Below are 26470 nucleotides of genomic sequence, written 5' to 3'. Positions count from 1 at the left end.
GCAAATGGTGGAATGCCATGATGGCATGTGATACACTTGTGAGCAAGGAGACAGGAATTACAACTCTAGGTAGGATGTCAATTAAAAACACCTCCAGGGGATTAGATGTGGCTCAGGAAGTTGAGCACCTGCTTCCCACATGGGAGGTCTCTGGTTCAGTTCCCAGTGCCTCCTGAAAACAAACAGCAAGCAAACAAATGAAAAAACCAACTCAAGGGAGCTGACGTGGCTCAGTGGTTGAGCGCCTGCTTCCCACATATGAGGACCCGGGTTCAATCTCCGGTACCCAAAAAAACAAAACAAAACAAAAAAACCTCCAAACCTTCTCCTCTTCTCTGGGAGATCAGGGAGAAAGGTGTATGTGTGGAGAGAGAAAAAGAGAGAGAGCATACCCTGGTACCCTGGTTTCTTCCTGAACAGAGGAAAGGCAAGACTTGGTTTAAATCCTAACTTGTTTCATTACCTCCAGTTTCTCCTGTGTAGAATCTGCCCATAACACCACAGCCTGTGAGATATAACACACAAATTCAGTGGTGTCATCCCCTTGCTTTATTTTTTTTATTTTTTTAAAGATTTATTATTTATTTATTTCCCCTTCCCTTCCACCCCCCAGTTGTCTGCTCTCTGTGTCCATTCGCTGTGTGTTCTTCTGTGTCCACTTGGATTCTTGTCAGTGGCACCAGGAATCTGTCTCTTTTTGTTGCATCATCTTGCTGCATCAGCTCTCCATGTGTGTGGCGCCACTCCTGGGCAGGCTGCACTTTCTTTTGCATGTGGCAGGTCTCCTTACGGGGCATACTCCTTGTGCGTGGGGCTCCCCTACGTGCGGGATACCCCTGCAATGCATGGCACCCCTTACATGCATCAGCACTGTGTGTGGGCCAGCTCATCACACAGGTCAGGAGGCCCTGGGTTTGAACCCTGGACCTCCCATGTGGTAGGCGGACACTATCCGTTGAGCCAAGTCTGCTTTCCCATCCCCTTACTTTAAACTCTTCTGTGACTCCTAGTTCATATTTGGGAAAATGACCCTCACCTCTAGCACAATAAATAAGTTTCATCTCCAACAGGGTGAATTTAAAACAAAGCAAAACTGCTGAATTTTGTATTCTGAGAAGGCAAATCTGGTGGGCTTCAGGAAGGAGGTGCTGTGTTGGGAGCTACATCGGGCTAAGTGATGATGAGGTATGAGAATGGAGGCTATTCCAGCTGGAGGGAGATATTCATGGGCAGAGAAGGTAGAAGCTCCAATAAGGTTAGGCTAGACAGTAAACCACAGTGTCCATGGTTCCAGAGCCCACCAGGGAGAAAATGAATGAGTGGGGTCTAAAGAAGAAAATATCTTTATCCACACAACAAAAATGTATCAAGCCCGTCCCACATTCCAGACATGTGGCAGGTAGAAAGTAAGGACAGGGGAAGCGGACTTGGCCCAATGGATAGGGCGTCCTCCTACCGCATGGGAGGTCTGCAGTTCAAACCCCAGGCCTTCTTGACCCGTGTGGAGCTGGCCCATGTGCAGTGCTGATGCGCATAAGGAGTGCCGTGCCACATAGGGGTGTCCCCTGCATTGGGGAGCCCCACGCGCAACGAATGTGCCCCATAAGGAGAGCCACCCAGCGCAAAAGAAAGTGCAGCCTGCCCAAGAATGGCACCGCACACACGGGGAGCTGACGCAGCAAGATGACACAACAAAAAGAAACACAGACACAACAAGATGACGCAACAAAAAGAAACACAGATTCCCAGTGCCACTGATAAGGATGGAAGGGGTTACAGAAGAACACACAGCGAATGGACATGGAGAGCAGACAGCTGGGGGGGGCGGGGAAGGGGAGAGGGAAAAAAAATCTAATTAAAAAAAAAAAAGAAAGTGAGGACAAAGCCAGAAGTGCACCTGCTGTGAAAGGACAAGGCCATTGAGGGTGACAGCTAGGAAGGAGCCTGGCCTTGCTTCAGGAAGGTGAGGTCAGCCCAGCTTCGGTGCAAGAAGCCCTCTCCCCTCCTGTGTAGCAGGGAGCTGGAGGCAGGGACCTACTGTGGAGCTGGCTGCCACCTCTGCCCAGCCTAATGGGGCAGGGTTTCTGCAGGCCCTAAGCCACGTGCATCCACTACCTGCACCCCGGAACTGTGCCTTATTCTCTTCTGAGACATAAAAGGCAATAATCTTATTTTCTCACACAAAGAGTATGTCCTAGGGGAAGCCCTGGAAAGTTTGGCTGCAAAGTTTAATTTCTGTTGACGGATCCTGAGTAGGCAGAGAGTGTAGAAGGAGGCGGAGCGTGAGGAAGGGCTGAAGCAGCTGGCATCTCTTTACTGGGAATTTACCTTCCAGCAGGACTTTGAGGAGAACATTCTTGGCCAGTGCCTGTGGTGGCCCTCCAAGGTGTGAGGTAGTGAGGGGCTAAGCAGAAACTGGAACGGATTGAGGAAGTGCTCTGAGCTCTAATATTTGCTTCCTGATTCTGGTGCCAGGCACTGCGCCAGCTGCGAGGACCCAGCACAGGACATGACACTGTCCCTTTCCTCAAGAATTTTTCAGTCTTGTGTTGACAGGCCCCTAAACTTATTTTCCAGTGCATTAACCCCCATTTGCATTTCTGCCTGATCACCTCCCCGGACAAGATGCTTTCACCTCTTCAGGAATTTACCCAATTTCCTTGAGTCTAAGACAAACATTTAATTTCCATTTATTTTATGTGCTGAAAGTCCAGATGCATCTTACAATTGATACAGGAATTTAACGTAGTCGGTGCTCGTTTCCTAAAAAAAAGAAATGTATTATTCAATCAATGGTGTGGATCAATAGCCTTAAATCTGAGTAAGCATGGATATTGTTTATTTTTGATATAGTACTACATCCCATTAAGGAGGCACTATATAGAGTGTTTTGGGGGGAGGCAATGGGGGGTTAAACTTATATTCCCTCTCTCTGATGATGCATTGAAGCATGACTACTGCATAGCCACAGCTTTCCCACCTGCTCACTTCAGAGATTGTACCATACGAGTCAAGTAATGTCGCCATGAAGGACAAAGAGGAAATCTTGTCCTTAAAGTTACTTAATATGAAAGTACAACTACCCCTTTCCACTCTTGGAGGAGGAAGAGCGTGGGTCAGTCCATCCTTGAGTCTAACCAATGGCTCAGTCAAGATGGGAACGTGGATATGCAAGGGTCTCGGCCAATGCCTCTCTCAGCAATTGAGCAACATGGGCCATCACAAAATGCCCTGGGTTTTCAATGACTAAGGCACAATCACACCTGGAAACACTTCAACTTCTTCCTTTGTTGAACCTAAACTAAATTCCACGTAACTTACACAAGAAAGGAAGACAAATGCCCCAAACCTCCCAGAGTCTGAAGATTAAGAACAATATGTAGGTTTAAAAAGGATGAGGAATGCATTGATTCCCCTCTGAAGTGGTTCCAAGTTAAGGGCAGCAGAAGGGAACTTAGATGAGACACACATCGAAGGCATTTGCAAGAGGCTTCCTGGGCGCCTGGAGGCCTGTTTGGAGATGAGGTGGCCTCAGAAACCCGCAGGGGACATCGGAGAACCGGTTCACTAGGGCCAGGGGGGCAGGAGAGACATGGCTGAGCGGGTTCAGGAGGGCCTGCCTTCCCTCCTCTTCTAAACGGGACAAGAGAGGATGAGATTAACAACAACAACGACAACAACAAACTCCTCAGCTCTGGGGGTCTCCAGAGGGTGTTTGCTTTGATGAGATTTCAGGCTTGATTCTCAAAAATAAGGAGGTGCCAACTGTTTGTAAAAGCTTCTAAAACAGCATGATCTCTGGCCCTGAGGAGATTTATCTTTTATTTATACAGAGTATTTTTAAAAGCCTGTTACGGTAACAAAGAATTGACTGAAAAGCTTCAACTGGCAACACAATGTTTTAGAGCCTGCATTTAAAGAAAACTTGTGCATAATATTAATAGAACAAATGAATTGAAGGATACGTAGCAGGGTTCAGTCATTTGCTTAACACAAATTTAATGCAGTCAGAATCCGAACACAAGCCATTGCTATGGAAGAATGTACAGTCTGGGGAAGGAACCTGACTTGTACAAATACAGATTTTGACTTGGAGTGAGACACATTAGGATCAAGGAACCAGGGCATGGAGGAAGGAGGAGTAACTGCTTCCCTGCTGGAATCAATTTAAGGCTTTCCCAAGGAGGTGACTTGAGACTGGTCTAGAAAAAGATTATCCTCTTGATCTAGACTCTTTACTAATGTATTGTATACCTATTGCTACATAATAAATCACCCCAAAATTTAGCGACATGAAACAAAATATACATTTACAATCTCACAGAGTTTCCGGGGCTCAGGGATTGGGCACAGCTTTGCTGAGTGGCTCTGGTTCAGAAAGTCTCATGAAGTTACATGGCATGTGGGGGCTTGAAAGGCATTGGTGGATCTACATACTTCCATGATGGCTCACTCATGTGGCTGGCAAGTTGTTGGAGCCGGGTGCTGGTAGAAGGCCTCAGCTGTTCACCATTTGGAACTCCCCACCGGGTTACTTCAGTGCCCTCACAAGATGGCAGCTGGCTTCCCGCAGAGCAGGTGGTCCAAGAAAGGGCTAAGCGGAAACTCCTCAGAAGTCACTCTCTGGTGGCACCACAATGTCTGTTGACTCTACAGGAGAACACTGTTCAATGTGGGAGGGGACTACACATGACCATGAACCCCAGCAGACAAGAATCACCATCGGGGCCAGCTCCACGACTGCTGCCTAAGATGGTGGCAATTTATTATTATAACCTTTGGTCTTTAGTGATTATATTACAGTAAGGGAATGGGAGTAATGGGACAGTTTGTGCAGTGGTTAGTTAACTTTAGATTATTTAGTCACCTGGGCCTTGGTTCAAACCTTGGCCCCATGAGCTGTCTGGCTCCTCCTATATGGTAAGAATTGGAACACCAAGTTGGATGCAGTGATAGAAGCCACATATTGAAACAGGTCCAGCCACCCCCTGCAGCTCTGGGCCACCTTCATTGGACTATATATGAGAAAGAAGTAAACTTCCAATTCTTTGAATTTTATTTTTTTTATTTTTTAATTTTTTTTAAAGATTTATTTTATTTCTCTCCCCTTCCACCCCTCACCCCGGTTGTCTGTTCTCTGTGTCTATTTGCTGCGTCTTCTTTGTCTGCTTTTGATGTTGTCAGCGGCATGGGAACCTGTTTCTTTTTGTTGCGTCATCTTGTTGCGTCAGTTCTCCGTGTGTGTGGCACCATTCCTGGGCAGCCTGCACTTTCTTTCGCACTGGGCAGCTCTCCTTATGGGGCATACTCCTTGCACATGGGGCTCCCCTACGCAGGGACACCCCTGCGTGGCACGGCACTCCTTGTGCACATCAGCACTCTTTGCGTGCATCAGCACTCCTTGCGTGCATCAGCACTGCACATGGGCCAGCTCCAAATGGGTCAAGGAGGCCCTGGGTTTGAACTGTGGACCTCCCATGTGGTAGATGGACGCCCTAACCACTGAACCAAGTCTGCCGCCTCTTTGAATTTTAGAGTCTCTGAATTATAAGAAACAAATGCTGGATATATTGGATATGTAACTACTCTATAAATATCTACTCATGTTTACAAATACATACAGTACTCTATAAAATACATAAATACTCTAAATAAGGTACAAAATATTTACAAGTACACACAGTACTTTATAAATATATAAATACGCTAAATATAATCAAGGAACAATTAAGGTATCTATATTAGTCAGTCAAAGGGGTACTGACACAAAATACCAGAAATTGGTTGGTTTTTATAAAGGGTATTTATTTGGGGTAGGAGCTTACTGATACCAGGCCATAAAGCATAAGTTACTTCCCTCACCAAAGTCTTTTTCCACATGTTGGAGCAAGATGCCTGCTCACATCTGTGAGGGTTCAGGCTTTCTGGGTTCCTCTGGGCACAACGCCTCTGTTTCCTCCACAAGGTCAGCTGTAGACTATGAGGCTCTCCAGGTTTTGCCTCTCTCTCCACAAGGTCTGCTGTAGACTATCAGGCAAATGGCTCTGTCTCTTTCCCCAGGGCTCCAGCTTAAGACTTCCCCATCAAACTCCAACATTAAAACTCCAACATCAGAAAGCCTCAACTCTGTTCTTTGCCATGCCTTTTATCTGTGAGTGGTGAGCGGGGACTCAATGCCCTAATCATAACTCAATCAGGCCCAGGTACAAGTCAGATTACAAATATAATCCAATATCTATTTTTGGAATCCATAACCATATCAAACTGCTATGGTACCCTAATACTTTAGTTGGTACAAAATATGTAAACTCTCACTCTAATTCTATTTTCCTCATCTGTAAAATATGGATAAGAATGTCAACCTAATAAGATTCTTATGACAAAAAATGAAATAATGCATGAAAAGTGTTTGCTGAGTGTCTCGCCCAGAGTTCTCACACTCATCATTGTCATTCGTGTCCTGCTTTGAATTTATGGTCAGGGTCAACACCCTGAATGAAAACAGAAGCATTCAGTGAATTCTGCAAATGTGTGTATCCATCCACCAAAAGTGTTGCCCCAGGGAATTTAAAACAATTTGTCTTGGAGACCCCTTTAATGGGAACTTGTGAGATTTAAATAAACAGGAATTAGTTTCACAGAAAGATCTCTCAGTAGACGGGGAGTCAAAAGACCCAGGGTCTGTGCCAAGAACTGCCATGAACGTCTTGTCCTCTCTAGTCTTGTTTCCAAATCTGGTGTCAAATACAAGGAGTAAGGAAAAGAAAGAAAGGAAAGAAATTCAAGGAAGGAAAGCAAGGAAAGTAAGGGAAGGAAGAAAGGGTGGAGGGATGGAGGGAAGGAGGGAAGGAAAGAGGGAGAAAAGGGCAAGATGGATATTTCTCAAATCCTAGGGGTTCCAGAAAGCAACCCCAATAGTTCTGCTACTACCTGCTTTACATATTGGGTCCTACACAGCATTTTGTTAGGGAGAGTGGTTGACTGCTCAAACAAGTTTACACACCACTGGATGAGATAATCTACAGAGCCTGGCTCTATGAATCTTTCCTAACCTAGTTGCAGACACTGTGCCTGCAACAATAACTCCTGCACCAAATCAAAGAACACTCCTACTGCTTACCTTGTCTGGGCCCAGCTGTTTGTCCCAAGCAAAATGAACAAATTACACAAGGCCACTGAAGACTGACTTTGCCTGCCTGAATCTGTGCTACTCAGCTGTTCTGAGACATGCCATCTAGTGAGCAAACTGGGCAGTGAAGCATCCTCCAACTCATGTGTGTTCCAAGATGGGCCAAGAAGCCTACTTCCAAATGCAATCTGCAATTTTTAAAATAGAATTAAAATGAGGAAATGAATTAGAAAACTGAAATGTCATCTCCAGTCAATGCCCTAGGCCCTAACTAGCTGAAATGATCAAAACTGTCATTTTATTTTCTCCCCTCTTAAAATTACTACTTTTAATTTCATTTCTCTCTTAAAGTTTCTCTAGCCAACTCATCAAATTTTCAATCAAAATTATCCAAAGAATTAATTTGCATGCATTGGCTGACAAAATGGGCCATAGCCAAGTGAAAAGTAAAAGTAAGAAAAATGCCCCCACGACCACTGGATTATAGATCAAATAGTGGGGTGACTGGTATGTCCAAAATGTCCTGGGCATTTGGGATGAATGTTGGCTTTCATTCGGCGCCTCATGCCTGCAGCCTAAAGCAATTATCAGTTCTGTGTTTTGGACCTTTCCCTTGAGGACCAGGGCCTGGTGCCAACATTCTCCCACCCTCCTCTTCTTGTAGAATCTGGTTTATGAATGAACACCTAGGGTAGGTATAGATGGGTCAGAAAGTCCCAGAGTTTCTTTTTTTTCTTTTTTTTTCTTCTTTATTTTCTTTTAAATGTTACATTCAAAAAATATGAATACCCCCCACCCCACCCACTCCACCCCACGCCACCGACATCAACAACTCCTTCCATCATCGCGGCACATCCACTGCACCTGGCGAATACATTCTGGAGCACTGCTGCACCTCATGGACAGTGGTCCACATTGTAGTCCACGCTCTCCCCCAGTCCACCCAGTGGGCCACGACAAGACACACAATGTCCAGCATCCATCCCTGCAGCACCAGCTAGGACAACTCCAAATCCTGAAAATGCCCCCACACCATATCTCTTCTTCCCTCTCCCTACCATCAGCAGCCACCATGGCCACCCTCTCCACAACACTACTACAATTTCTTCCCTTATTAATCACAATAGTTCCCCAGCAGAACTCCAGAAAGTCCATTCTATTCCATACTCTATTCCTCCATCCTGTGGACCCTGGGATGGTTATGTCCAGTCCCCCTCTACATCAAGAGGAGCCCTAGATTCCACATGGATGATGGATGCAATTCTCCTGCTTGCAGCTGTTGGCACTCTTGGCTCTCTGGTGTAGTGGCTGGCCCTCTTCACCTCCCTGTCACCTGGCCAGGGTAAGTCCAAGAAACCAGAGGGTAGGAGCCGCAAGTCTGCTGAGGCCCAGGGCCCAGCTGTTGCATGGACAGTTCAGAGATTCAGGTCTCCTGAGTATACACCAATCCAAATGCCAACCACACGTCTGGTAAAAGTAACAAAAGAGGCATGTGTAGGAACGTCATATCTGAGTCCAACTCCATCACACTCAGGAACACAAACTCCAAAGTAGGGCCAACTGACATGGCCCTGAACTTCCAATGACTAAAAAGAATGGCCCAAAAAGTCAGGAGTTGGTCCTGTCAATGTCATTTCAGTGATGACAAGTAAACTCATGGTCTGATTGTCTATCCTTCCATTCATTCAAAAGAATATTTATTATCAGGCACAGTGCTTGGGACGGAAGAGAGGGGGATGAATACAAGATGGTCAATGCCCAACGGAGTAAGAATAGGCTACAATGCATAGAGTCCTGGATCCATTTTCTAGTCATTTCAAAATATACATCTACTAGATACACATTCACTTTACCTTGGGCCAAGAACAAACTTCTCTAGGCCTCAGTTTCTTCATTATAAAACAGAAATTTATACTGCTCACCTCAAAGGTGGTTGTGAGGCTACAATGAGATCATTAGTATCCTTCTATCCTTTCTGGAACAGAAAGTAAGATGGACCAAGGAAAGGGGCCTGGTCCATGGCAGCTGGCCGTAGGGCTGAGACATTTCCCCACTCAAGGAAATGTCTCCTTATCATAATTCTTTGGGAATGCTCTGAAATCAGGGAACAGTTGAGAAAAATGTCTGGGAGAAGTTATGATCTGCTGTGCCATTCTTATTATAGTAACATGAAACATCAACCTACTTTGTGCTCTTCTAGGCCATTTTAATGCCTAAAGGAGCCACACAAGACCTAGATAGATGTACAGGCACACAATAAATGTTTGTAGAATTCATTAGAAATTGCTGTTATTTGCATAGCTGGCCTCTATATAGAATTTTATATGCATTAAGTGCTTCCATTCAGCCAGAAAATATTTATTTTGCATTGACTCTGTGGTAGGCTTTGGATAAGGATTGTAGGAAACAGAGGCAAACATCAGGATCCCTACCCTCCAAAGGCTCATGGTTTAGTGGGATAAACATACCCATGAAAATGAAATCCTCTTCCAAGAGCTTAATACAACTTTATTAAGTGAGCAGAGATGGAAGAAGTTCTACCTAGAACAATCAAAAAAGCTTTCCAGATAACATGCCCTTTGAAGACCTGGTGAGGGGTAGGGGGTGGGGATGTGGAATGGAAAAACTCTTCCAGGCAGAGGGAACAAAGTATGTAGAGAAAGGGAGGGAAGAATTTGCCCAGCCCACTTGAGTAAGGGCCACAGGATCAGAGGGCGTGAGACAAAAGAGAGGGTGTGTGGGAGATGTGGTGGCAAACCTGGCCCAGTCTGGGGTGAATGAAGGTCCTCAGGAGCCATGCTTCGTAGGGTGCCCACATGATGAGTTCTTTTAGCAGCTCCCAAGCAGAGAAGATGGCATGTTCTCAATGGCAGTTTAGTTTGAATCAAGTTCCACATACGTGCTCTCCAAACTAGCAGGTGGCCGATTGAATTGAACCAATGGTAGGAAAGTCTTTGTCAACTAATTATGATATATGAAATGTGTTTATGTGTTTCAGCTAGGCAGGTGCTAGGAAAGATCCAAATCATAAATGTCTATGAGTTCCTGGAACATTTTCTCATGACATACAGAGAAGTCTTCTAAAAACATGTTTCGAGAGAAACCAAACATAGGACCCAGGGTCTGAAGCTCTGGAGTCAAAGATGCCAGAAGCATGGGGAACTTGGGGGCATTTAGCCCAAACCCGTCAGTCCCCTAACCAGGTATGCCACAGGCCCAGTGGTGGATGGAGAAGTCTCCATTTGTGGCCCTCACATGGACATCCCAACCTCCAGCAGCAGGCAGACCTGTTTTCTGAACCCTGTCCATTTCTCACCATGTTAGGAAATTTCATCTTGAGAAAGCACATTCCTTCTGAGTTCACCCCCACGATTAGCATTTCATACAAAGGAAACCAGGGCTGTATTATCTTCTTCTGCCTCTGCCCAACTCAACTCCAGTTGTTTTTCATTTATTTTTAATGTGTACTTTGGAACTGGAGCCCGCCATTTCCAGTTAACTCCCACCACCTGGGGTATGTTATTTTTGAGGGGGCAGGGACACTGGCCCTTTCCCTGTTCCCACCTCTTTCTCCACGTTGTAAAAACAGATTGTTAAAGGGATAGCCTACGTCTACAGAGAGAGAGAGTAAGAGCTTCTTCCAGGATGGGCCATTTTACGGAGCAAAGGGCTTGGGGGACAGTGAGAGAGCATGAAGTTTCTCTGAAGCAATCTTCCCTGTTTGGATCACTTTGGGGGGTGAATCTAATCAAGATGGGATGTATGAGTTCAAAACAGCTGGAAAGCATTAGAGGTCAAAAGTTTAAATCAAGTTAAGAACCCTCGGAATGTGCAAGCAAGCCCCTTTGTTTCCAGTCTGTGATTCTTCCTCTAATCTGCACGATGTTCCTTGTGGGACAAAATGTCTTGGTCAGACCTGGCATTGACACATGGGTCCAGGAAGAAGCTGCATTTGTGAAACCAGGCCTGGAGAAGCTGGTAGGAGGGGAATTTTACTTCCTGACAAAATTAAGACAGGACCAACCCCAAGTGAAAATATAAAGAAGAGATTAAAGAAGGGAAGTGTCAAGTGGAAGAACACCAAAACTGAAAAGATTGTTACAAATCACTCAAATCCCTTCATTTCAAATGTGGACCATAGGCCCAGAGAGGTTAATGTCCAACTCAAATTCACATAGCATGTAGTGGCAAACCCACTGGAGAGGTGAACATATTTAGATCTTGTCACACCCCTGCTCAAAACCCAATGGCTCCACTCTAATCCATATTTTATTCCACCATCCTGTGGACCCTGGGATGGTGATGTCTACTCCATCTCTGTATTGAGAGGGGGCTTAGACCTATGTGGTTGATAGATATGATTCTTCTGTTTGGAGCTGTAGGCATTCTCGGTTCCCCAGTGTGGTGGTTGACCATCTGCACCTCCCTGTTAGCTGACCTGCGTAAGTCCAACGAACTGGAGAGTAGGAGTTACAACTCTGCTGAGGCTCAGGGTCCAGCTGGCACATAACCAGTCCAGAGATTCAAGTCTCCTGGGTATACACGAACCCCAGCACCAACCACAGGTTCAGTAAAGGTGATAGAAGAGGCATGTGTAAAAAAGCCACATCTTAGCCCAACTCCATCTCACTCAGGAACACAAATACCAAAGTAGGGCCCCTGACAAGACACAGGACTCCAGAGCCAACTGCCATGACCGTAGGACCTGGGTGTCTCCATAGCCCTCAGGAATACCAGTACCTGGTGTTGTATCTACTTTGGCTGTCTCTGGGGTCCTGCTGAGGGAGGAATGCATAAGCACAACCCCTCTGATGACCTCCCGGCTCTTTTTTGAAGACTCTTAGCCATATAAACTCATTTATCTTTACCATTTCCCCCTTTTAATCAAGGTCTTTTTCTAGTTGCAGCACCAGTTGGTGATTGGTAGTCATCCCTTGGTACAAGGGGGGCTCATCTCCGGGAGTCTCTAGAACTCTCTGACTAGTAATAGAAGAAACTGTAGCATTGGTCTGGAGAAACTGACCATGGTAGTTGCTGAGGGAAGGGAGAGGGAAGAAGAGATGTGATGTGGGGGCATTTTCAGGACTTGGAGTTGTCCTAAATGATATTGCAGGGACAGATGCTGGACATTATCTATCCTGCCGTAACCCACTGAATGGACTGGGGGAGAGTGTAAACTACAATGTAATCCATAATCCATGCAGTGCAGTAGTGCTCCAAAATGTATTCACCAAATGCAAAGAATGTGCCACACTGATGAAAGAAGTTGTTGGTGTGGGAGGAATGGGGTGGTGGGTAGGGCATGTGGGAATCTTTTATATTTTTTAATGTAACATTTTTCGTGATCCATGTATCTTAAAAAACAAAAACAATTTTAAAAAATGTAAAACAAAACAAAACAAAAACCCAATGGCTTGTGCTGTTACTGAGATGAATTCCCTGCTTTCTCTAGCCCATCAGCTGGGGGATTGGCTTGCGTCCACCATTTGTTTTGCCAGAGCCACACCCCACCTTTTCCACTGTCTCCTGGCACCCAGTCCTTTCCTTGTTCTGTAAATTCATGAAGTCCTTTCGTACTTCTGACTTTGGGGATTTGCTATTCCTCCTTCCTGGAAGGCATATTTTCTCCCCTTGTTCTTATCTCAACTGGAAGGTGAAATACCACTTCCACAGCAGGGCCTGCCTGACGCACCTCTCCAGAGCGGCTGCTCAGTCTCCCTTTCTCTCCTTAGCAAGGTATGTTCTTCCTGGCGACTGGTCACTATCCTCTCTACGTATTACTCATTTACTATCTCTCCCTCCCAGTAGAGTATAAGTACAGAGGGTAGAAATCTTTTCTGCCTGGCTGTTAGATCTCTGGTATCCAACACATGGTAGTTGTTCAATTTGTATTTGATAAATAGATGAATCAATCAATCAATCAGAAAATCAATGAAATCAAAGATAGTCTCTTACTATGTCCATAGTGGTTAAGCAGATGGACATGTGGTAGATAAAAGGGGGCCACACACTGTTCAAGAGGGGTGAGCTATGCCCCTTCCCTTAAATTTGGGTAGATTTTGTGACAATTGGCCCATAGAAAATGTTAGAAGTGGCCTGTACAGTTTCTAAACCTAGCCGTTAAGACTCTGGCAGCTTCTGCTTGGGCCTCATAGGACTCTCTTTGGGAGGCCTGAGCTGCCCATGCGAGATGTCTGGCCCCCCTCACATGACCCCCTTGCTGGAGAGACCACGCGAAGGTGCTCTGTCTGCAGCCCCAGCTATGCCCAGGCTTCCAGCCATCCCCACCAAGCCACTGTAGACGTGAAGGAAGAATTTTTTGGATACCACCTCCCAGCTGAACCCCACCGTATGACCTCTCTGACATGAGGAATAGAAGAATTGCCAGGTTGAGCCCTGCCTGAAATCCTGACTCACAAATTGTAATTAAATGAATTTTGTTTTAAGCTACTCAGTGTGGGGGTGATTTGTTATGTAACAATAACTAACTACAATGGGGTTCTATAACCAAATAGTTTGGGTTCAAATCCTAACTCTACCATTTCTTAACTAGCTGGGTGACCTTTTGCATGCTAATTTATTTTCCTTAAACATCAATAGTGGGATCCTCTGCAAAGGGGGATTCTTTGCTCAAAATGTTGTTAGGATTAAATTGTACCCATCTCGATTACTTGGTATAGTACTTAACTAAGGATATCAAATGATCTATAGATCTTAGCTACTAGTGTTTGTACACTGTTTGACATAAGCTTCAAACTTCGTGCTCCTCTTTCCTATGAGCCAGGAGAAGAAAGGATCCCACGCATTCAATGTACATCACTCACTTGCCCTAAATTCATCCATGCACACCATCCCCTCAGGAAAAGATCGAAACTCACTGGGGCATTTTCATACACCACAAGCCTATGGAAATCTCTTGCACCTGCTAATGTCCCAAGCATCAACTCCTGCCACTCTTCCTCTCACATCCTATTCTTGGGCATGCATGTGGACCCACATGCCCACTATCTTCCAGGGACAACAAGAAGAACATTGATAAACATTTCCATCAAGACTATTTCTGAGTAGTGAGATTATGGGTGATATTTGCATCCTTCATTGTGATTTTTTGTTTTTTGGGTTTCTTTTAATTGTGATTATTTTATAATTTTCTAAACCTACAGAAAACACACTTTATTTTCATAATAAAATGCAGTCAATATTACATAAAACAGGAAGTGACCATTTTCCTCTCCTTGAAGACTAAGACACAATTTCATTTTACTTTTTGTCTTCCTCATGGGATGCACCCAAATGCCTCTCTTACTGTGGAACCGATGAGTGAATGAAGGAGTTAAAACTGTTGCCAAGCTCACTGTGCATAGGTAGGCATGGAAACCTCAGTGTGTACACTAAATATATTTGTAAATGGAAATTTAAAAATTTGAAAGTCCTGCTCTCCTTTTTAAAAAAAAGGATACACTTTAACATGGTAAGGCTTTCCAAAACTGAAAAAATCCTGTTACGAAGTGAATAATCATTCTGTAACGTAATTATTTTTTTGAAGGTCAGAATGCCAAAGTTTCTTAAAATGAGTTTCTCCTTCCGCATTCATGTTTATAAACTATTGACGGGTTCTTTAACACTTAGCAATGAGAATGTTCTGAGAGAGCATGATATATTCTGGTGAGAAGAACTCAGTTCACCTGAATATATATTCATGTAGGGAGATGAGGTCTCCGGGAACACTAAACTGTGGAGTCCTGATTGGTAGCCACAAACCATTTCTTCTTTTGGGGCAGGAAAGTGAACTGACTCTTTACATGGCCACAGACTCCTGGGGCCCTGCCCAGCCTCTGCAGATAATCACCCATTTTCCCAGAAACCCTGCTCGGCCTCAGCATTCCTTTCAGCTGGACTCAAAGGCCTTACATCTCCGATTCTTTCACAAATTTTCTAAATAGGTTACTAGTTCATGTGCTGGATTTCTGTGCTCTTGTCAATTCACCAGCTCAGTATAACCCAAATCAGTCCAGCCTGTGTGAAATGAATTCTTTGAACGTGGAAATCGCCTCCTAGCCTTCCTTCTTGCCTCTAAGGCAGTACACAGGCTGCCCCCGAGTTCCTGTTTGGGATTCCTTTTGCGTTAGCAGCTAAAGGGAACATCTTCTAACTTGTAGCACCAGCACTAGCCCCTTCTAGCCTTAATAATCTCAGGAGATTTTCAGCTCTTTAAATCAGCCCAACAGCCTTCTTTTTTGGTGATTTCTCATCACTTAGATCTATAAATATTAATGGCAAGCCTCATATTTTAAAACCCCTTTGAGCATATTAACTATTTAGCCACATAAATCAATCCTAAACTAATCTTAGGGGTTCATCATACTTTCACAAGTTCCAGAACTTTCCATTTTAGCTACCATTCTTCACGTTTTCACCACCAAAATTATTTAATAACTTCCCACTCTAGCAGGCCCTTCTTTTGCTGAAAGGGACAGATGAAGAAAGAAAGGAAGGGAGGGACAGAGGGAGGAAGGGAGAGCGAGAGGAAGGAAGAGAGGAAAGGGAAAAGGGGTAGGAAGGAAGAAAGTTAGCAAGGGAGGGAGGAAAGAGGAAGGAAGGAGACAGAGGAGAGGGAGGAAATATGGGTAAGAGGCATGGACCGAGTTCAGATTCTCTATCTATGGAAGTCTTGAGCAAGTCACTTGACCTCTCTGGGGTTGGTTTGGTTTAGAGGGCAGATTAAACTCTTCTCGCTAGCACACTTCATTGTCCCACAGTAAGATCCAGGTTTCTCTCCTAGTTACCAGCGTATCTTTCCAAAAGGACCCCCTTTTAGCACAGGAAAACCTAGGTTGCTTTGAACCTCTCTTCTAGGCACTCACAAGAGCAGCTCTAGGGGCCCTGGGATGACAGACCAAGATGTGTTCTCCCTCCTTGCTTCAAGATTCACTGGAGGATGACAGGCTTCCTGGGAGCTGGCTAACCAGTGTGCTTCTATTCACCCCATACATGGGTCCATTAGCTCTCTGGGTGTACTTCCAGGTTATATAAAACCTCCCAGCACCCTAGGACTACCTGGAGAAATCCTAACAGCACTGATGGCTTTGAGCCAGCTAGCCCAAGACAGCCTCAGGGGCAATAGGAGGCAGATTAGCAGAGCTGCTGGGAGAGCAGAGTTCCCCTGTCCTACTTGCTCCTCCAGGTGTTCCACTTTCCACCAGGTGCCTTACCTGAGATACATTTCCCTCACCTATATTTTAGAGATGCTACATGTGGTTGTTATCCAGCATGAAAGACGTGATGCTACAACACGTACCACTCAGTGCCTGACTCATAGTGTTCAATAAATAAGAGCTTTTATTATTACCATATTTTTTCCATTCTGAGACATCATTGATTGGAAGTCAAAGTGTCAATTTAATAACTTCTGGGGGGGGAACAATATACTAAACGCATGTTCCCATTTTAAGACATCACAATTTTAACAATATTAAAAGGTGAAGAGAAATGTGTCTTAAAATCAATGAAATATGTTCTTATTATTGTCACATTTGGGGAGATGTTTTAAGTCACTTACTTGTTTACTTGCTGTTTTTTCCCCTATTCTGTCTGGCTTTCTCAGGAGATATATGAGTCCCGCAAGAGGAAAGAAGTAAGTATGTGTTTGCCACTATGCTCTAGTGCCTAGCATAGCTGCTAAATGAAAATCTGATAGAATGGTTTAATGTCATCTTAAGATGTGGAGCTATTGATTAAAACCCCACTAATATCACCATTGGTTCACTTAATGAAACTTTCCTTTATGTCCTTCTAAGTCCATTCAATTCAGCTCCTTACCAGCCCTGGGAGAAAGATTGGTTTGTTTGATCATGTACAGAGATTTGGAATTTTCCTTGAATACAAAACGTATGAGGATAAAATGAGACAACCAATGCAGAGCATCTTCCATGACCCCTGACGCAGAGGAACTGAATGTAAAGCAAGAATAGGCTGTTGGTCCTTGTCGGCTTAAAATAAGCTGTCAATTTGAATGACCTTGTGTTCTCTAGATATGCATTGGATATTAATAAATGTCTGTTAATAACTAAAATTTCTTCCTTCAATTTACAAACCAAAAAAGTAAATGTTAAGGAAATCTCCCAAGTGCAAAAGACTTTAAATTGTCCATTTGGAAATCAAAACAGGCATTCATTGATCAGCAAGAATTTATTGTGGACCTACTATGTATCAGGTGTGTGCCAGGTGCTGGAGGTAAGAAGAACACTAGGACATGCCTAGAAGATAGGTCAGATGAATGGGCAAGTCTTCCGTAATTACAGATAATGGCTCCAGGTAGAAAGAGAATTCAGAGCTATAGGGCCCCAAGTTGAGGAGCAGGGATAATTTTGCAGGGTAGAGAGCATCAGTTCCATCAGACAGATTGGGAGGGGAGAAAGGATCATTGGTTTTGCATCATTCCAGTCCTTTCAGAAGACCCCTACAACCTGAATCAAATCCCAGCCAAGGCATCCATCAGACTCCATAGGACACACTTGGGATATGTTGAAATTAAAATGGCTTTTTATTGAGAGGAAAACAAATTTTACTCCATTCAATTGCCTGGTGGCTAATGATATAAATAAAAATTACTCTAAATTTATTATGAAACGATAACTCTCATAATTAACATAAACAATAAGTTGGGTTCCCTTGCTCTAAACATGAGGACTTGGCTTGGCAAATGTAAGAGCCTGTTGCAAGGTTCACTCTTCTTCTAGAAGAATGAAGATGATTCACCAGAAGGCCAAGAGAGTGGCCTCAATAGCAAAACAGAGAAGAGGAACTGGGCAATGGAGAATGCCATAAGCCTAGTTCTCAGACCCAGCACTCAAACATTATTGCAACAGTTCAGGGCATGAGTGGCTGGGATGGACATCAGGTACTGAGGAGGTGTAATGGCCGGACCTTGGAGAGCCATCATCTGAGGAGGAAGAGGGTAAGGAAAAACACCCATGTCCTGCTAAATTGTTACAATTAAGAACTATGTTTCTCCCTTATGTTCACATAAAGGACTGTACCGGAACCCTCATGTAGACCCATGAAAATTTACCCACATTCATGACACTTTGCAACTATGGAAAGGAATTATGTCCAGCAGAAGGCATCAGCATTGGGTGAATTGTACAAACATAAATACTAAGTTAAAGAAGCCAGACCCCCTTCACCAAAGAAAAAAGCTTATATATTGTATTTGTCCATTTATATTCAGTTCAAAAACTGGGAAAAGTAATCTGTACTGTTAGAAGTCATAGTATGACCCTTGGTGGGGGAAGCTGAGCAGTGGTGACTCCAGGGAACACAAGCCACCTCCAGGTGGAGTTCCAGATTTGAATTCTGATGAGTTAGGTATGTCACTATACAAATATCCATTTGTTGTATCCTTATCATCTGTGTGCACTTTTCATAAAATAGATTTTGCTTAATTCAAAAATTATCCTTTATAGTTGCCTATTGTACAGTAAGGCAATTTCAATTACAACAGTGCCTTCCTATTAAGTATTATGTTGGAGTGCCTGTCTTACGTCTAGAGATTGCTGGGTGCTGATGGCAACCTTGGGAGCTAGGTTTTAGACCCCCATTTTACAGATAAGGAAGTAGAAGCACAGAGATGTTAAAATACTTGCCCAAAGCCATCATTGTTCTTCAGAAACAGAGCAGGACTGGAGTCCATGACCCCACAAAAGTGTTTCAAGAAGTGTGGCTTTAATTATTCCACTTTAGGCTTTGAAGCTGCTACATTTATGTGACCCTACTTCTCCAGAAGAAGCCAAATCTGCTACCAAAGTACTTCCAAACATTTGGGTTATCAGATGGGCTATGTTTGAACTCAGCACTGTGCTTATTTCCCCAATCCCAGACTTCTCAGACACAGACCTTCCTTATGAAATTTTCAATCAAACAAATGAATTCAACCCAGAAAAGCAAACACATTTTGGAGAGAACAGTCATCTTTTTTAATCAGTTTTTGAGTTGCCTATGTAAGCCAGCAGCCCAGAGGTACTATTTCTGAAAGCATTTTGTAATGGAAGATTTTACCTGAGTGCTATTTAGTATTATCATTATTATCCTTGTTATTAATAATAGTGATTTATAGACCAGTTTGAGGAGGCACTGCTATTTAGAGACTACAAACACAAGCCTGATTTGATACTTAAGCCAGCAAATATAATAGGAAGAAGAGAAGGCAAGGGGAGAAATTAAAATAGACGGCACTATCTTGGGCAGACATCTACCTTCAGGGACCAAGATGCAGCTAATAGGAAGGAAAGACCTAGCAAAACTGGAACCCAAGGACAAACATTTCCTCCACTATTTCACTGCAAGAGATGAGTCTGCTGGAACTCGCTGAGCCTAGCCAGAGGCTATGGCATCTTGATGTATTAACTTCTAACAAATAGATGTACCAGAAGAGTTTTCATAATAGTTTTACAAACAAGCTCACACATGACCTTGGTAAGGCTGCTGTAACTAGGCTTCCTTTAACTATTCCACCCATGTGGCGCTGGTGAAGGTGTTGATGTCTCCAGGAGCACAACCCCTGTGAGAGCCTCCCAAAGACCACTCTGACCACTCAACCTTACAAAGGTGCTAAGAGCTGGAAAGTGACCTCAGGAGTCATCTCGTCCAGCACGTCACAGACACCGCTGACTGTCACTGGGTTGATCTATGTCCCAATAAAAGATATGTTGAAGTCCTAATCCTCAGGACTTCAGAATGTAGCCTTCTTTTGAAAAAGGGTTGTTTCAAGTGGAGTTAGTTAAAATGAGGTCCATGAGAAGTGGATGTGGCTCAACCCTTGGATGCCCACCTACCTTATCAGAGGTCCAGGGTTCAGGTCCCCAGTGCCTCCTAAAAGAAGATGAGCAGATTCTGCCTCCTGCCGCAACAGAGCTAGAAGCCACCACAACAGAGCTAGACTCCACCCCACTGCAACAAGCAGGGGCCACAAGCCAGCAGACACTGAGCCCATGGGGAGCAGATATGGCTGAGGCCATTGGGCACTCACCTCTCATATGGGAGGTCCCAGGTTTGGTTCCCTGTGTGTCCTGAAGAAGGTGAGCAAACAATGAACAGACAGTAGATGAAACATCTGGGGATGGAGAGGATAAATAAAGAAAAAGAAAAGTAAATTAAAAAATAAATAATCTTTTTAAAAAAATGAGGTCCTACCAAAGTACAGTGGGCCCTTAACCCAAGATGGCAGGTATCTATAGAAGAAGAGGAGAAAAGTCACAGACAGACACAGGAAGGCGGTCACATGACTGAGGCAGAGATTGAGTTATGTGGTCACAAGCCAAGGGGTGCCAAGTATTACTGAAGGCTCCACCAGAAGTCGAGAGAGAGACAGGGAACAAATTCTTCCCTGCAGACTGCCGAGGGAACCTGGCCCTTCCATTACCTCCATTTCAGACTTCTACCTATAGAAATGCGAGGCAATAAGTTTCTGTGATTGGAAACCACCCAGTTTGTGGTCTGTTGTTAGAGCAGCCTAGAAAACTGAGACACTGACTAATAAAGTCATTCGGGAAACTTGCTATTTATCCACGTTCCTAGTTGTGTGTGTGGAGGGGGCCCAGGATCTTATATTTAAAAAATAAGACTTTCCAAGGAAATAATCCTAGAAGTAAAAGGAGAACTTGGGTCTTCCAAATGATAGACCAACTTGAAAAGCCACAGAAGATAAATAAAGAAAAGACTCTCCCCAAATATCCTGAAATTCAAAATAGCAAAGATGAAAAGAAAATCCTAAAAGCTTAGGGAGAATTTGTGTAGATTCACATCACATCAGTTCAGGGAAAAGTGGATTTCAGTTACATACCCAGCCAGTGTACCTACAAGTACACTAATGTTTCTTCAAATACTTTCTGCAAAACAACAATGTAGATGAAAATATGCTTCAGCCAAATGAAAAAGAAATCCGAGAAAAGTAGGTTAGGAGACCAGAAGAGCCAAGGGAAAAAGAGAACCAAACCCAGGTAGAAAATAAAATGAAATTCCAAGGTGGCAAGTGTGCAGACCAAAAGGGAATAGGGAATGGTTGGATGCCAGAATTAAGTCTTTAAGCAGAAAGTAGACTCTGCCATTCAAATTATATGGTAAAAAAGAAAAAGAAAAAAAAGCTGTATGGGAAATTTAGGGCATAGATCGTCTCTATAATAAGAAAAAAAAAATAACCACATGGATAACAAAAGCATTTGCATGAAATGCATGGGACAAATAGGAAAACCTAAAATATGGCATATCTTTGAGGAATTAATTAGGTTTAAGTAAAAAAAAAAAGAAAATGTTTTTCTTACATGTTTTACCCATACTCCTTTGAGTAGCCTGAGTTTAGAGACATAGGCTGCTTTCCCTTCTTCGGGAGTCCAGGAGGACCACGAGACACTGCAGTGGGTAACGTGGACCCTGGGAGGCTGCAGAGCAGACAGACTCTGAGCAAGAGTTCCAAGATCATGGACCAGGTTTACACTCTGCTCTGCCACTTGCTAGCTCTGTACCTTGGACTCTATGCATCAGTTCTCTCATCTCTGAGATGTCATCTACCTCCTAGAACTGTCATGGTAAGTACATGAGTTAATATACGTAAAGCATTTAGAATGGTAACTGGCTTATAACAAACTCTCAAAGATTAGGCATTATCACTATTATTATTTCAATATTAAAATACACCAGCAATGTTTGATTTTTTTATTTGTAGGCTTTTATTAAAATTAGCCTATAAACAAAACACAGAAGACTAAATAAGAATTAATGAACACAAAATAAATATAAAAATTGAGAAAGAAAAATATAATAGTATAGCTGATAAGGAAGGGGATATAGTAAAGAGAGAAGACAGAGGTTGCAAGTTGTTCATTCTTTCATCTTACTAAGATGGAAGTCATTAGATAGTATAAATGTAAATATGTTAGACAATAGAAATATGAAATAATTTAAACATTTAAAATAATGAAATAAGCACTGAACATGATATGTACAAATAGCGAAAAGCAAGTGATGGAGAGGAAAGTTGGAGTAATGGCTGCTGACTTCTGGAGAGTGCTTGCTGTGTGCCAGGCTCTGTTCTAATAGTGCTACATATCTAATTTACTCCTTTACCAACCATAAAATTAAGTGCTGTTATTATTATGACCATTTTAATTTGAGACAGAGAAAGATTAAGTGTCTACACTAGGTGACATGACTAGTGAAAGCAAGGTGACTCTTGGCCAGTGCCCTGTGCTGCCTCTAAAAGTGCTCATCTTTCATAGCAGGGAGTTAATAATAGTGGTTTAAATGTATAATTGTGGTAAGATGGCAAATGGCAAAGAAAAGTTAGTAACTAGCTAAAAACTTTAAAACAGAAATGACCAAAAGTGGCAACCTTTTTTTTTTAACTTTAAAAAATTTTTTTATTTATTTCTCTCCCCTTCCTCCCCCCCTCCACCCAATTGTCTGCTCTCTGTGTCCATACGCTGTGTGTTCTTCTGTGACCGCTTCTATCCTTGTCAGTGGCACTGGGAATCTGTTTCTTTTTGTTCCATCATCTTGTTGTGTCAGCTCTCCATGTGTGCGGTGCCATTCATGGGCAGGCTGCACTTTCTTTCGCGCTGGGCAGCTGTCCTTATGGGGCGCACTCCTTGCGCATGGGCCAACTCCACACGAGTCAAAAAGGCCGGAGTTTGAACCTTGGATCTCCCATGTGGTAGGCAGATGCCCTCTCCATTGGGCCAAGTCCGCTTCCCAAAAGCAGCAACCTTGCGGTAATGGGATTGGGAATGGGGCTGAGTGGAAAGAAGGAGAATTTGACCTGACACTTCACAGCTTCCTGGACATTTTGCTTTTGAAAAGCTATCACACGTTATACTTTGTGGTGGGCAGCCCATAAGGTGTACCATTGTGTCATCCCCTGCTCTTAAAGGTGAGCAGGGACCTGTGACTTGCTTCTAACCCAAGAGAAAATGGCAAAGGTGATAGGGTGTCACTATTATGATCACATTGCACAAGGTTGTTACACCTGTTACTAGGACTCTCTCTGTTACTTGCTTGGATGAAGGTGGTCATTGTGTTGGGAAGATCCATATGGCAAGAAAATGAGGGCTGCCCCTGGCCCAGAGCCAGCCAGAAACTGAGGCCCTCAGTCAAGGAGCCTGCAAGGCCCTGAATTCTGCCAACAACCACATGAGCTTGGAAGCACATCATCCCCCAGTCCGGCCTCGGATAAAATTGCAGCCTGTTCCAAGACCTTGGTCATAGCGTGGTGAGCCCCTGAAGCAGAGGCCTCGAGCCATGCCCAAACCCCTCACCCACAGAAACTATGAGATAATAAATGCATGTTGTTTTAAGCCACTAAATTTGTGATAATATTTTATGCATCAATAGGTAATGACCATGTTCTTATAATTTAAAAATACTACTCATAATGATACTTTGAAATTTTTCAATAAGCCCTGGTTTTCTATGATTTAAAAATACATTCAAGAATGCAAATGATTCTGTTGATCAGGTTTTAGAACAATTTCCTTATTAAATAAATAAGGAAACCAAGGCACAGACAGGCTGATGACATGGAGAGTCATGCTGGTCATTAAATAAGAGATATATTTCATTGAAATGAACACATCTCCACAGACCTTCCACTTTCCAACTCATTATTACCTGCAGAATGACCGCTGGAATCAAAGGCCAAAAAAAGTAGCAAAGAGCAAGATAACTGCTCAAAGGGAAGGCAAAGATTTACAGTTTTATCTCAGATTATATCTGTGGCAAGCACAGTTCCCAATGTTTCCCTCAGTTCCTGGGAGGGTAGATGTGTTAAGCAGACACTTATTAGACAATTTTTTGACAGCTGCTGCCTTTGCAATTTCTGCAGTGTAATTTTTTTCTTCTGAATAGCTCCAGATTTGTTTTGTCTGAGCTGAGGTGGAAAATTGAGAAATAGCGGATTCAACAATAATTGACTTTATTAGGAATATGAATGTATTACAGACGCCGTATATTAAAAACTCATTGCTTTTATATTGGCCTCACACACTGTACACTACTTTTATGGTTCCCTAGTCACCACTGTTGCCCCTACTTTACTGTTCCCATCAGCTTTATGTACCTCATTCCCTGTCGTATGGAAGAAATAAATGGTTAAAAACCTAAATGCTCATCAGACACAAACCAGAGTTCATAAATGAAAGTGGGCAGCCTTGGATAATTTAAGATATTGCTGTGAGCTTGTGTTGCCAAAAAAAGATGCACTTATTGAACCATAAACAAAAGCAATTAAGAAGAAATGTTGATTACTATGAAGAAAAGCTCCCCACTAGTATAGTGGCAAGTACCACAGAGGGGTCTTACTTGCATAAGCATCCCTGGAATCCTAGGATATTGGGGGAAGCCAGCAGGAGTCTGTTTTGCCAAAGGATCCCAATGGCTCCTGGGGAAAATCCTGAGAGGCCCCTGAAACATCCTATGGGAATGACAATTCCTCAGGCCAAGAGGGGAGACAGCGGTGAACTCCTTATTGGCACAAGATAGGAAGCAAGATGGAAGTCATAAGATACATGGCCTCTCCAAGGACTGTAAGCCATGGTCTGGGTGTAGTGCTATTGAATTCTGCCAATAAGCATCTCCTGACACAATGTGGAAGAACTCAGTGGAGAAGGCTGGGAGCACAGAGAAAGAGGAAGTGAGGAAGAACCCCCTGGAGCTAACAGTAATGGCCAAGCCATCTGACTCCAAGAGCTGAGCAATAGAAGGCTGGATTGACAGCTGGCAGAGCATGGGCTGATACCTGGCAGCCGAAGTGGGAAGAACCTTGGAAGCAAGAAAGTATCTGAGTTGCCACAAAGGAAGGAAGGATACAGGAATGGCTAGAAACTAAGAAACAAGACTAGGTGGCAGAGCTGGACAAACGGCCATCTCCAGGCAGCACCCCACGAAACCCTAGGCACTGGGTCATCCCACAGCTGGAGAAGCCTGGGCCAGTGAGGACCACAGAAGTCATATTTGTACATTCTAGTTTTGCTGTCATCCTTTGGGAATGCAAAGACCACCCCAATTATGATTGAGGTAAAAATTTCCCAGGACCAAGGCACATTGGTAGGTGTTCAACTATTATTGAAGAATAGAAAAACAAACAAAAAATGAAAGGGTGAACACATGGAGGGAAAGAAACATTGAGACTGAAGCGAAAACTGGGACTGACATTTAGAGCCGCCTTGAGGAAGCAGAGTGAGAGGATGGAGCATAGAGGGCAAAGCGCCCTGGGACACATTTTAAGCAATGAGCAGAAGCAAGACAGGCAGGAGAAGAAAAATGAGCGTCTAGCCAGACAGATGATGTTGGGTCAACTCCATCCTTCCCCTTTTGTCTGGAGGAAGTCTGCAGGCACACGTTACAGCATGCCAATCAGCCGGAGGGAGCCGTGATTGGCATCTGCGAGCCCAGCACCTGTAGGATGACTGACATTCAGGGAGACAGGTCCAAATGTCACCGGCCAAAGGCCAGTACACCTCACAACCTGGCTGGGCCCACTTAGACAGGTGGGGTGACTGTGGCACTGATGCAGTCACCCAGATAAGCCCTCCAGAGTAGCGGCTTGAATTGCACTGCAAGTGGGCAGTTCACTCAAGCAGGGGCACATCTGGGTTTGTCTAGATGTGGTGATACCAGTGTAGGGGCACAGGGAAAGGAAACTAATGTGTGGAGAGCTCCTGCCTTGTACAAGGCTATCTGCCAAGGGCTGAGCACCTTCATCTTGTATAACAGCACAAACACACAGTAGTGGTTATTAGCCCTATTTTACAGATAAAGAGTCTTGGGCTTAGATGAAGTAAGTGGCCTTTAAAAATTCATTCAAGGGATAAGAGACAAAAACAGGATCAAACTTGGATTTCTTGAGCCGTAGAATTCTTGTTCTTTTGACTACTCTGTACTTTGAAATTGGTACCCAGAGATAAAGAGATATGCAAGGTAAGATATTTTCCAAGACAAAGAGGCAGAGGTGGAGGAATTATAAAAGTGTTTCAGAGAAAGTATTTCTTTGACCATTGCTATTCTGCAACTGAAAGAGAAATAATTCATAGGACAGATGGAGAATAAGAAGATGCAGGACAGCCCGAGGAGAAAAGAAGTGTCATTCTGCTGTCACACTCTTACTCTGACCAGAATTCCCAGATCAAAAAGCGAAGGCCATAAAATGGAGGCTGAGGGCTGTGCCATTGTTTATGGCAGAACTAGTGTCCCTGGATAGACTAGAAAGGGTCACTGGGAAGATAAAATATATGTACAGGACAGGGAAAACTCCAATACCCTGTGCCATGGAAGGCAAAAAAGACAAGGGATCCA

At 43.7% G+C, this 26470-nt stretch overlaps 1 long non-coding RNA gene across 1 annotated transcript in view; it reads left to right on the top strand.

The window, feature by feature from the left end:
- Positions 1-16764, top strand: part of LOC101429577 (uncharacterized) — a 54290-nt gene extending 37526 nt beyond the window's left edge. Inside the window, exon 4 of the long non-coding RNA XR_188707.2 lies at positions 16734-16764. This is a non-coding gene — a long non-coding RNA (uncharacterized lncRNA). The remainder of the gene's footprint in view (positions 1-16733) is intronic.
- Positions 16765-26470: the final 9706 nt, after the last annotated feature.

The sequence above is a fragment of the Dasypus novemcinctus genome, chromosome 18 (genome assembly GCF_030445035.2).
Source record: "Dasypus novemcinctus isolate mDasNov1 chromosome 18, mDasNov1.1.hap2, whole genome shotgun sequence".
Lineage (NCBI taxonomy): Eukaryota > Metazoa > Chordata > Mammalia > Cingulata > Dasypodidae > Dasypus > Dasypus novemcinctus.
Note: the sequence above shows the minus strand (reverse complement) of the source record. Positions and strands in the feature narration are given on the sequence as shown.